Source organism: Coregonus clupeaformis, unplaced genomic scaffold (genome assembly GCF_020615455.1).
Source record: "Coregonus clupeaformis isolate EN_2021a unplaced genomic scaffold, ASM2061545v1 scaf0849, whole genome shotgun sequence".
In the NCBI taxonomy this organism is placed as follows: Eukaryota; Metazoa; Chordata; class Actinopteri; order Salmoniformes; family Salmonidae; genus Coregonus; species Coregonus clupeaformis.
The window spans coordinates 67,127-78,604 of NW_025534304.1; the positions used below are offsets into that span (position 1 = coordinate 67,127).

The 11,478-nt window shown below is 44.1% G+C and overlaps 2 long non-coding RNA genes across 2 annotated transcripts; both read left to right on the top strand.

Moving 5' to 3' along the window:
• Nucleotides 1-1,746: 1,746 nt before the first annotated feature.
• LOC121557763 lies at nucleotides 1,747-2,957 on the top strand. The gene is made up of 3 exons (XR_006659145.1): nucleotides 1,747-1,937; nucleotides 2,024-2,123; nucleotides 2,875-2,957. It is a non-coding gene; the product is annotated as an uncharacterized LOC121557763 (long non-coding RNA).
• Nucleotide 2,958: 1 nt separating this feature from the next.
• On the top strand, nucleotides 2,959-3,738 carry LOC121566754. The gene is made up of 4 exons (XR_006659146.1): nucleotides 2,959-2,997; nucleotides 3,096-3,185; nucleotides 3,439-3,480; nucleotides 3,622-3,738. It is a non-coding gene; the product is annotated as an uncharacterized LOC121566754 (long non-coding RNA).
• The last annotated feature ends 7,740 nt before the right edge of the window (nucleotides 3,739-11,478 follow it).

The window sequence follows — 11,478 nt, forward strand, 5'->3', positions numbered from 1 at the left end:
ACGGTTGCACTACTATTTTGAAGCTGCCTGAATGTAATGTCCAGCAGTTTTCTACATGTGTTGTAATCTAGGGTTGGAACCGGTTCAACCGAAAAAGAACCGGAAACTAAAGTGTTCTATACTTTTCAGGAATATCAGTCATTTTATAAGCATGGAATCCAGGTAATAACCTTATTTTACTTTCCTGGCATGTTGTTCTCCAGTCCCACAAAAATCGCAACAATCCAGGTAACAAGGAACGTAACTGAGACATTTGTAACATTCCCCTTAAGTCTTCCAGAGGTACTGAATGTCATAGCCCGTTTGGGACATTACAGGCACATTCACAACGTTTCTAATAAGTATTATAGAGGTTATAAATATCTGGTCGCTATACGGACATCATGGGAACTTTAAAAACGTCCCTTGGTAGTCCATGAAAGGTTCTGAATATCATGTTATTTTGGAGATATCCTAGGAACATTTCATAACGTTACATTTAGAGCTATGGTTTTTGTCTTCATGTAACGTTACAATCAGAATGATAGAAATACATTTTGTAACGTCGTCTGTAAGTCAAGTGGTGGTACACTGGTAACGTTGTCTTTCTAAGTGTGTAGGAACATTTGTTAGGTTCTAAATAAGTACTTTAGATCCCAAGATATTGGGGCCAGCATAAAGGAAGTGGATCCAGCTCTTCCCCTCCGCAATATATTTTCCCATAATTCTACCGATGTAATAAATGTATGGAAATTAATAATGCCATTTTGACCTCAGTATAGGCCTATGGAAGAGGGAACGATACCTACAAATAATATTTTTTTATTATATTAATTTATGAATGTAGCCTATAATAATTTTTATAAAGCAGCTAGCAGTAGTGGTGGCATGACGACGGTTCATCCTGAATATTCCTTTTGACTACATTATCCGTCATTGCAAATATAGAAGTGGGTGTGGCAACTAACAATACTGAGTCTGGAGCCAGAAAGAAACACCTACCGTACTAATTGGTAAAAGTGAAACAACACAGCTTTGCTCGCAAACAACGGCGATTGGATGACCTTGACCGTTGGAAGGCCACATAATTTAGACAGTTTCTACTCTATACTGGGAAAGTAGTGCTGAGAAGAATCTGGTCTAAAGAACAGTACACACACTTCATGGCCTTCAGTGTGGCCATGTGCATTTTGGTTTCTCCTCAACTTTCTTCAATCCACAGTGCCTATGCTCATGCTTTACTGAACTTCTTTGTGGAGCAGGGAAGGGTTTTGTATGGAGACACATTCTCGTGTATAATGTTCCCTCCCTCCTACACCTCACTGCTGATGCTGAAGAACTTGGCTGCCTTGACAACTGTAGTGCTTTCAAGTTTGAGAACTACTTGCAACAACTAAAGAAGATGGTCCGTTCAGGGAGGCGGCCACTTGTGCAAGAACGCACAGTTAGAGCTTCTCCCCGCCAACAGGTCATCAACATGAGACGGCCAAACAATGCCTACATACTTAATGATAGGTCATGCTGTGAGGTAGTGAGCCAAGAAGATGCCTCTGATACTTACCTCTGCAGGGTGTTTCAGCATCTGGAATCTTACACGCTGAGTCCTTGTGACTCAAGACTGTATTGGACTTTCCACACCACTACGAGGAGCACACAAATGCATCTCATTGCAAAGAGCAGGCTTGTTAAGCAAGCTATTATACTTGAGGAGGACCATGGCACTCGTGTTGTGCTTACCATCTTACACAGCCTGTAGCAAGCCCCATTTAGCTACAGCCAAGTTCACAAGCTGTATTAGTTATGCAAACTATCTTGGCTGGTAAATCAAGAGACTGAACAGTGTGGAATTGGTGTTTTGTTTTTCTGCACAGGGCATACAGCATTATTATGTTGTACATTTAGTAAAAGAGAACAATGTTGAAGTTGTACCAGAGCAGTGGGTGGAGAAGAGAGATGGGGTGAGTTGATCAGTTAAATGGTTTACCCTTTTTAGGCAAAGAGATGGATAAATAGTTCACTTTAAACAGTGTCTCAGATCCTGCAGGTCCTGTGTTGCTACTGGCCAAGAAATGCCATTAAGAGAGGAGACCGGCCTGACAAAATATTACGGGAGTAGTACAGAATTTCCATCTTTTCATCAACTGGTAAAATAATATTTGACTGTCCATCCACTCCCGTTTATATTGCCATGTATGCTTGGTTGGGTGGCTCTGGAGCAGGTTGCATCAGTTGAACATACTCCTACACGTAAGGCTAGTTACAACGTAGAATATGTTCTAAGCCAGGCGTAAACCTGTGTCACCACCTGGTTGTAAGTAATAGCTTTTGCTACGCCAGGGTGTAAAAACTAAGTGTAATGTGGGGTAGACCATTAAACCCCTACAACTCATCCAGAATGCTGCAGCCCGTCTGGTGTTCAACCTTCCCAAGTTCTCTCACGTCACCCCGCTCCTCCGCACACTCCACTGGCTTCCAGTTGAAGCTTGCATCTGCTACAAGACCATGGTGCTTGCCTACGGAGCTGTGAGGGGAACGGCACCTCCGTACCTTCAGGCTCCGATCAGTCCCTACACCCAAACGAGGGCATTGCGTTCATCCACCTCTGGCATGCTGGCCCCCCTACCTCTGCGGAAGCACAGTTCCCGCTCAGCCCAGTCAAAACTGTTCGCTGCTCTGGCACCCCAATGGTGGAACAAGCTCCCTCACGACGCCAGGACAGCGGAGTCACTCACCACTTTCTGGAGACACTTGAAACCCCACCTCTTTAAGGAGTACCTGGGATAGGATAAAGTCATCCTTCTTCTAAAGTATTACTATGTGAATTACAAATACTCAATAGCCGGTTTGCCAGTGTTAATAGGAAACTATTTATGACAATGTTTATTGCACGTACAGACAATTACTCTGTGGCAGAGCAACGAGCCAAACGGGGGGTTGACACCTCCAATGTTGAATCTGACGAGGAACCAGCGAAGAGGGAGGTGACTAAACCAATCAGATTCCGTGTAGAGCCACCTGGTGAGGATTTCTTAACTGCTCTTATTCCATTGTGTGTATTACATGCATCAGGAAGTAGATGAAATAAATGAGTAATTTTTTGTATTGTCCTTCGTAAGATGATGATGGAAGTGAAGCACTCCAGAAAAAGACAAATGAACCCAGACAAGCCCAGCGTACAGTGCCACAGCTTCCACCAGCCCCTAGTGGTAAGATCCTGCATTAGGCTACTAGGTAATTGAATGTATAATCAGCAAGTTGATGGTAAGTTTTACACACATTCAAGTATGTGGGTGAAGAAAAGCTTACAGTTAATGCAAGTACTAGTCTTAAATTGAGACGGCATGAAATCATGACCTAATGACAGTTGATATGACAAGAAATTACCACATCCATCTGATCTTGACATAATTGATTATTTAGTGACCAAAAGTGTAACAGTTCTTAATGTTTTATTTTTAGTAACTTCAAGAGCCAGTGTCTTTGAAAAGACCCTACAACAAGGTACATAATGTTTCAAGTCTGATAAACAAGCCTACTTTCTCAAAGTTCTGTTCCTACAAACTGTATGGGATGAACAGGAAAATCTGTTAAGTGTGTACTATAAATGTGGTAACGGATTGACATCTGTGATATTCTTTGAAGTTGCAGATGCAGAGGACTTGAGGCCATGTGCCACCTCAAGCCAGAGCGACAGTAAGTGTCTGGTTGTAGTTTTAGGGTAAACAATTAGTTTTAGGGTAAACAATTGAATTGTATGAAGTATTATAGCTTTACAAACCTTTTAAAGCCACTCAATAGAATACAATTACCATCATATTTTTGCATATTAGGTTATTTAAAGTCATATTACTACTTTGTGCATACTGTTAGAACTTTCCAAATAGTTGTGGTGCTGTGTATGGGTGAAGCTTGTATTTACAACAGTAGTGAAATCACCCTATTCTTCTGGGGAAAAACACAAGTGTGACGCCATGTTTGTAAATATCTGTATGGATTTGCCATCAAACTAAAAGCATAATAAATAAATAAACAATGCTTAGCATTTATTTTTGTCAACATCAATTCCAAATTGTTTGGCTGTCAGCAGATACATGGTTATCAATACTACTAATATATATGAAGGGTGGATATTTTGATGGAGGTATTTCACATGGCCTTGATCCATGTCCTGCCTGGTACTCATGGCTTGTATTGTCACACTACTTGCAGCAAAACTGTTGAGTCTTTATTATTTTGCAGATCTTCAAGCAGTGGAGATGAGGATAATGGTGAAACTGGAGATGATCCGTACAGAGTTCAGGACTGCTCTGAACCAAGTTATGGAGGCCATAGAGGATAATGGTGGAACTGGAGATGATCCGTACAGAGTTCAGGACTGCTCTGAACCAAGTTATGAAGGCCATAGAGGATAATGGTGGAACAGGAGATGATCCGTACAGAGTTCAGGACTGCTCTGAACCAAGTTATGGAGGCCATAGAGGATAATGGTGGAACTGGAGATGATCCGTACAGAGTTCAGGACTGCTCTGAACCAAGTTATTGAGGCCATAGAGGATAATGGTGGAACTGGAGATGATCCGTACAGAGTTCAGGACTGCTCTGAACCAAGTTATGGAGGCCATAGAGGATAATGGTGAAACTGGAGATGATCTGTACAGAGTTCAGGACTGCTCTGAACCAAGTTATGGAGGCCATAGAGGATAATGATGAAACTGGAGATGATCCGTACAGAGTTCAGGACTGCTCTGAACCAAGTTATGGAGGCCATAGAGGATAATGGTGAAACTGGAGATGATCCGTACAGAGTTCAGGACTGCTCTGAACCAAGTTATGGAGGCCATAGAGGATAATGGTGAAACTGGAGATGATCAGTACAGAGTTCAGGACTGCTCTGAACCAAGTTATGGAGGCCATAGAGGATAATGGTGAAACTGGAGATGATCCGTACAGAGTTCAGGACTGCTCTGAACCAAGTTATAGAGGCCATAGAGGATAATGGTGGAACTGGAGATGATCCGTACAGAGTTCAGGACTGCTCTGAACCAAGTTATGGAGGCCATAGAGGATAATGGTGGAACTGGAGATGATCCGTACAGAGTTCAGGACTGCTCTGAACCAAGTTATGGAGGCCATAGAGGCCCGGCAGCCAAAGGAGTCAGAGTCCTTGGGGCAACTTGAAATGCTGCAAAACCCTGCAGAAACAAATGAGGAACTAAAGGATATCTGTGAAACACTTAAAGACTCCCACTATCGAAGGAAAACGTACCTACTCCCGACGTAATGATTTAGAAAATTGAACAAGATGCGACATGACTAGTCATGAAACACTTACCTTGGAAACTAGTTATAGATATATACTATATGTCTACCCCACATTACACTTCGTTTTTACACTCTGGCGTAGCAAAAGCTATTACTTACAACCAGGTGGTGACACAGGTTTACGCCTGGCTTAGAACATATTCTACGTTGTAACTAGCCTTACGTGTAGGAGTATGTTCAACTGATGCAACCTGCTCCAGAGCCACCCAACCAAGCATACATGGCAATATCAACGGGAGTGGATGGACAGTCAAATATTATTTTACCAGTTGATGAAAAGATGGAAATTCTGTACTACTCCCATAATATTTTGTCAGGCCGGTCTCCTCTCTTAATGGCATTTCTTGGCCAGTAGCAACACAGGACCTGCAGGATATGAGACACTGTTTAAAGTGAACTATTTATCCATCTCTTTGCCTAAAAAGGGTAAACCATTTCACTGATCAACTCACCCCATCTCTCTTCTCCACCCACTGCTCTGGTACAACTTCAACATTGTTCTCTTTGACAAAATGTACATTTACATTTACATTTTAGTCATTTAGCAGACGCTCTTATCCAGAGCGACTTACAGTTAGTGAATACATTTTTTTTTTTTTTATACTGCCCCCCCGTGGGAAGCGAACACACAACCCTGGCATTGCAAATGCCATGCTCTATCAACTGAGCTACATCCCTGCCGGCCATTCCCTCCCCTACCCTGGACGACGCTGGGCCAATTGTGCGCCGCCCATGAGTCTCCCGGTCACGGCCGGCTGCGACAGAGCCTGGATTCGAACCAGGATCTCTAGTGGCACAGTTAGCACTGCGATGCAGTGCCTTAGACCACTGCGCCACAGGGCATAATAATGCTGTATGCCCTGTGCAGAAAAACTAAACACCAATTCCACACTGTTCAGTCTCTTGATTTACCAGCCAAGATCGTTTGCATAACTAATACTAAGTAACTAATAATAAGTTCCTTTCCTGAGGATGACTCACCCTTCACAGTTTTGGGGGATTTCAACCTCCCTACGTCTACATTTGACTCATTTCTCTCTGCCTCCTTCTTTCCACTCCTCTCCTCTTTTGACCTCACCCCTCTCCACCGTCCCCCCTACTCACAAGGCAGGCAATACGCTTGACTTCATCTTTACTAGATGTTGCTCTTCTATTAATCTCACTGCAACTCCTCCATGTCTCCGACCACTACTTTGTATCCTTTTCTCTCTTGCTCTCCTCCAACACTACTCACTCTGCCCCTACACAGATGGTAACGCGCCGCCGCAACCTTCGCTCTCTCTCTCCCACTACTCTCTCCTCTTCCATCCTATCATCTCTTCCCTCTGCTCAATCCTTCTCCCTCCAATCTCCTGATTCTGCCTCCTCAACCCTCCTCTCCTCCCTTTCTGCATCCTTTGACTCCCTGTGTCCCCTATCCTCCCGGCCGGCTCGGTCCTCCCCTCCAGCTCCGTGGCTTGACGACTCATTGCGAGCTCACAGAACAGAGCTCCGGGCAGCTGAGCGGAAATTGAAGAAAACTAAACTCCCTGCCGACCTGGCATCTTTTCACTCTCTCCTCTCTACATTTTCTTCAACTGTTTCTGCTGCTAAGGCCACTTTCTACCACTCTAAATTCCAAGCATCTGCCTCTAACCCTAGGGAAGCTCTTTGCCACATTCTCCTCACTGCTGAATCCCCCCTCCTCCCTCTCTGTGGATGACTTCGTCAACCACTTTGAAAAGAAGGTTGTCGACATCCGATCCTCGTTTGTTAAGTCTAATGTCACTGCTGGTCCTGCTCACACTGCCCTACCCTATGCTTTGACTTCTTTCTCCCCCTCTCTCTCCAGATAAAATCTTGCGACTAGTGACTGCAGGCCGCCCAACAACCTGCCCGCTTGACCCCATCCCCTCCTCTCTTCTCCAGACCATCTCCGGTGACCTTCTCCCCTACCTCACCTCGCTGATCAACTCATCCTTGACCGCTGGCTATGTCCCTTCCGTCTTCAAGAGAGCGAGAGTTGCACCCCTTCTCAAAAAACCAACACTCGATCCCACTGATGTCAACAAATACAGACCAGTATCCCTTCTTTCTTTTCTTTCCAAAACTATTGAGCGCGCTGTCTTTAGCCAACTATCTTGCTATCTCTCTCAGAATGACCTTCTTGATCCAAACCAGTCAGGTTTCAGGACTGGTCATTCAACTGAGACTGCTCTTCTCTGTGTCACGGAGGCTCTCCGCACTGCTAAAGCTAACTCTCTCTCCTCTGCTCTTGTCCTTCTAGACCTGTCTGCTGCCTTTGATACTGTGAACCATCAGATCCTCCTCTCCACCCTCTCCGAGCTGGGCATCTCCGGCGCGGCTCACTCCTGGATTGCGTCCTACCTGACCGGTCGCTCCTACCAAGTGGCGTGGCGAGAAGCTGTCTCCGCACCATGTGCTCTCACCACTGGTGTCCCCCAGGGCTCAGTTCTAGGCCCTCTCCTTTTCTCCCTATACACCAAGTCACTTGGCTCTGTCATATCCTCACATGGCCTCTCCTATCATTGCTACGCTGACGATACACAACTAATCTTCTCCTTTCCCCCTTCTGATAACCAGGTGGCGAATCGCATCTCTGCATGTCTGGCAGACATATCAGTATGGATGACGGATCACCACCTCAAGCTGAACCCTGGCAAGACGGAGCTGCTCTTCCTCCCGGGGAAGGACTGCCCGTTCCATGATCTCGCCATCACGGTTGACAACTCTGTTGTGTCCTCCTCCCAGAGTGCGAAGAGCCTTGGCGTGACCCTGGACAACATCCTGTCGTTCTCCGCTAACATCAAGGCGGTGACCCGATCCTGCAGGTTCATGCTCTACAACATTCGGAGAGTACGACCCTGCCTTACACAGGAAGCGGCACAGGTCCTAATCCAGGCACTTGTCAACTCCCGTCTGGATTACTGCAACTCGCTGTTGGCTGGGCTCCCTGCCTGTGCCATTAAACCCCTACAACTCATCCAGAATGCCGCAGCCCGTCTGGTGTTCAACCTTCCCAAGTTCTCTCACGTCACCCCGCTCCTCTGCACACTCCACTGGCTTCCAGTTGAAGCTCGCATCCGTTACAAGACCATGGTGCTTGCCTATGGAACAGTGAGGGGAACGGCACCTCCGTACCTTCAGGCTCTGATCAGTCCCTACACCCAAACGAGGGCATTGCGTTCATCCACCTCTGGCCTGCTGGCTCCCCTTCCTCTGCGGAAGCATAGTTCCCGCTCAGCCCAGTCAAAACTGTTCGCTGCTCTGGCACCCCAATGGTGGAACAAGCTCCCTCACGACGCCAGGACAGCGGAGTCACTCACCACCTTCCGGAGACATTTGAAATCCCACCTCTTTAAGGAATACCTGGGATAGGATAAATTAATCCTTCTACCCCCAAAAAAATAAAAATAAAATAAATGGAAAGTGGATATCCCACTGGCTATAGGGTGAATGCACCAATTTGTAAGTCGCTCTGGATAAGAGCGTCTGCTAAATGACGTAAATGTGCCCTTGAGCAAGGCACTTAACCCTAATTGCTCCTGTAAGTCGCTCTGGATAAGAGCGTCTGCTAAATGACTAAAATGTAAATGTAAATGTAATACAGCTTGTGAACTTGGCTGTAGCTAAATGGGGCTTGCTACAGGCTGTGCAAGATGGTAAGCACAACACGAGTGCACCCGTCACAGCCATAGTAGCCAGAATACATCTTTATGCATTTTACCATGGCTTTTGCAGGGGCATCACATGTTACAGAACAAACTTTCACTTGCAGTGTTGTGTCTCCCCACTTCAAGCCGGTCTGCATCAACTCTTTAAGCTCCAGCAAAGTGTCATTGAGGAATTCCAGGGAGCTTGGTTTCCATGACGCCATTGCAAGTGACAGAGGAAACACTGTGGGTGGTGATAGATTGATAGAGCACAAAAGTGGCCATAACGACATATTGGTACTTTTGAACAAATGGAGACCATCCAGATTAAGGGATATTTCTAAAAGATTCAAATCTCCAACCCCAGATTTAGGATAGATGCTTAGATGTTTCACTAACTCCACCTTCACTTTAAATCTGACAAACTCCACATTAGACTTGACTTCAACAAAAACATTGGTGGTTTCTAGGAGAGTTCTAGCAGTGGAAGGCAAATCTGGGTGACCATTAGACTGCAGCATCTTCAGAAGTGCATCAACAGCATTGTGTTTCACCTGGAAATCACTTATCCAGGTTGCCAGGTCCTCTCTGAAGGTAGAATATTTTTCAACATCATCATTGTCAGAGTCAGTTGTCTCCTGAATTGCACAACCAGCATTGGCTTCAGTCTCTGAATCTATGTCACTGTGTGATGGCAGTCTTGGCTTAGTACCACCTACTGCCTCAAGCTCACCATCTGACTCTTCCTCAGCGAGTGTTGGCAGTCTTGGAGGAGTACCACCTACTGCCTGGAGTTCAGCATCTGACTCAATTTTGCTGTCAGATTCAGTAGAACTGGTATCTTCACTCTTGGTGTCAGACTAGCTGATGAGACTAGATCCACTTTCATTGTCATTGACTTCCTTCTCTACCCTTTTTTTCTTACAGTTGGTTTTCTCCCATGACAATTTAATCCAGATTCTCTCTTTCTTGAAGTACTCGACATCCGTATTACACCAGAGGATTTAACAGTCTGAAAATGATTAAACAATGATATGACAATGGCTCTACACATACAGTGGGGGAAAAAAGTATTTAGTCAGCCACCAATTGTGCAAGTTCTCCCACTTAAAAAAGATGAGAGAGGCCTGTAATTTTCATCATAGGTACACGTCAACTATGACAGACAAATTGAGAAAAAGAAATCCCGAAAATCACATTGCAGGATTTTTAATGAATTTATTTGCAAATTATGGTGGAAAATAAGTATTTGAATAATGTTATGTGTTATAGAACGGATAAATTGCACTTTTCATTATCTGGATTGTTTAAATTTAGTCAGCCCTTTAGTAAAAATGTATCAAGCCGTAGCATGCATTATATATTTTTACGTGCTTATGCTAGTAATAGACCAATGTTGTTCTTCATCAGGACCTAAGAACACGATTACTCAACCCTGTAACACAGGCTGTGGTTACACGCAGCACTATCCAAGTAACGTAGCTAGGCTAAACTATCTATTAGCCAACTGGCTAATTAGCTAACTGGCAAGCTTCCCCGCTAGTTAGATAGCCTGACATCATCAACATGTCTTTATCTGGGGAGCTGGGAGTACACTAAGTTACTTGGTTTAAATAGTACACGCCGGATAACTTACCTTTCGTAAAAACTTCCAAGAGGTGAACTGTGTTTGGTCAGTCGGAGTCAATGGCGTCTTCGCTGTTCAGCTGTGTTGTTTCACTTTTACCAATTAGTACGGTAAGTGTTTCTTTCTGGCTCCAGCCTCAGTATTGTTAGTTGCCACACCCACTTCTATATTTGCAATGACGGATAATGGAGTCAAAAGGAATATTCAGGATGAACCGTCGTCAGGCCACCACTACTGCTAGCTGCTTTATAATGATTTGTAAAAATTATTATTATTGTTATAGGCTACATTCATAAATTAATATAATACAAAAATATTATTTGTAGGTATCGTTCCCTCTTCCATAGGCCTATACTGAGGTCAAAATGACAATATTAATTTCCATACATTTATTACATCGGTAGAATTATGGAAAAATATATTGCGGAGGGGAAGAGCTGGATCCACTTCCTTTACTCAAAGCACAAGTATGCTGGTCCCAATATCTTGGGATCTAAAGTACTTATTTAGAACGTAACAAATGTTCCTACACACTTAGAAAGACAACGTTACCAGTGTACCACCACTTGACTTAAAGACAACGTTCCAAAATGCATTGAAATCATTCTGATTGTAACGTTATATGAAGACAAAAACCATAGCTCTAAATGTAACGTTATGAAATGTTCCTAGGATATCTCCAAAATAACATGATATTCAGAACCTTTCATGGACTACCAAGGAACGTTTATAAAGTTCCCATGATGTCCGTATAGCGACCAGATATTTATAACCTCTATAATACTTATTAGAAACGTTATGAATGTGCCTGTAATGTCCCAAACAGGCTATGACATTCAGTACCTCTGGAAGACTTAAGGGGAATGTTACAAATGTCTCAGTTACGTTCCTTGTTAC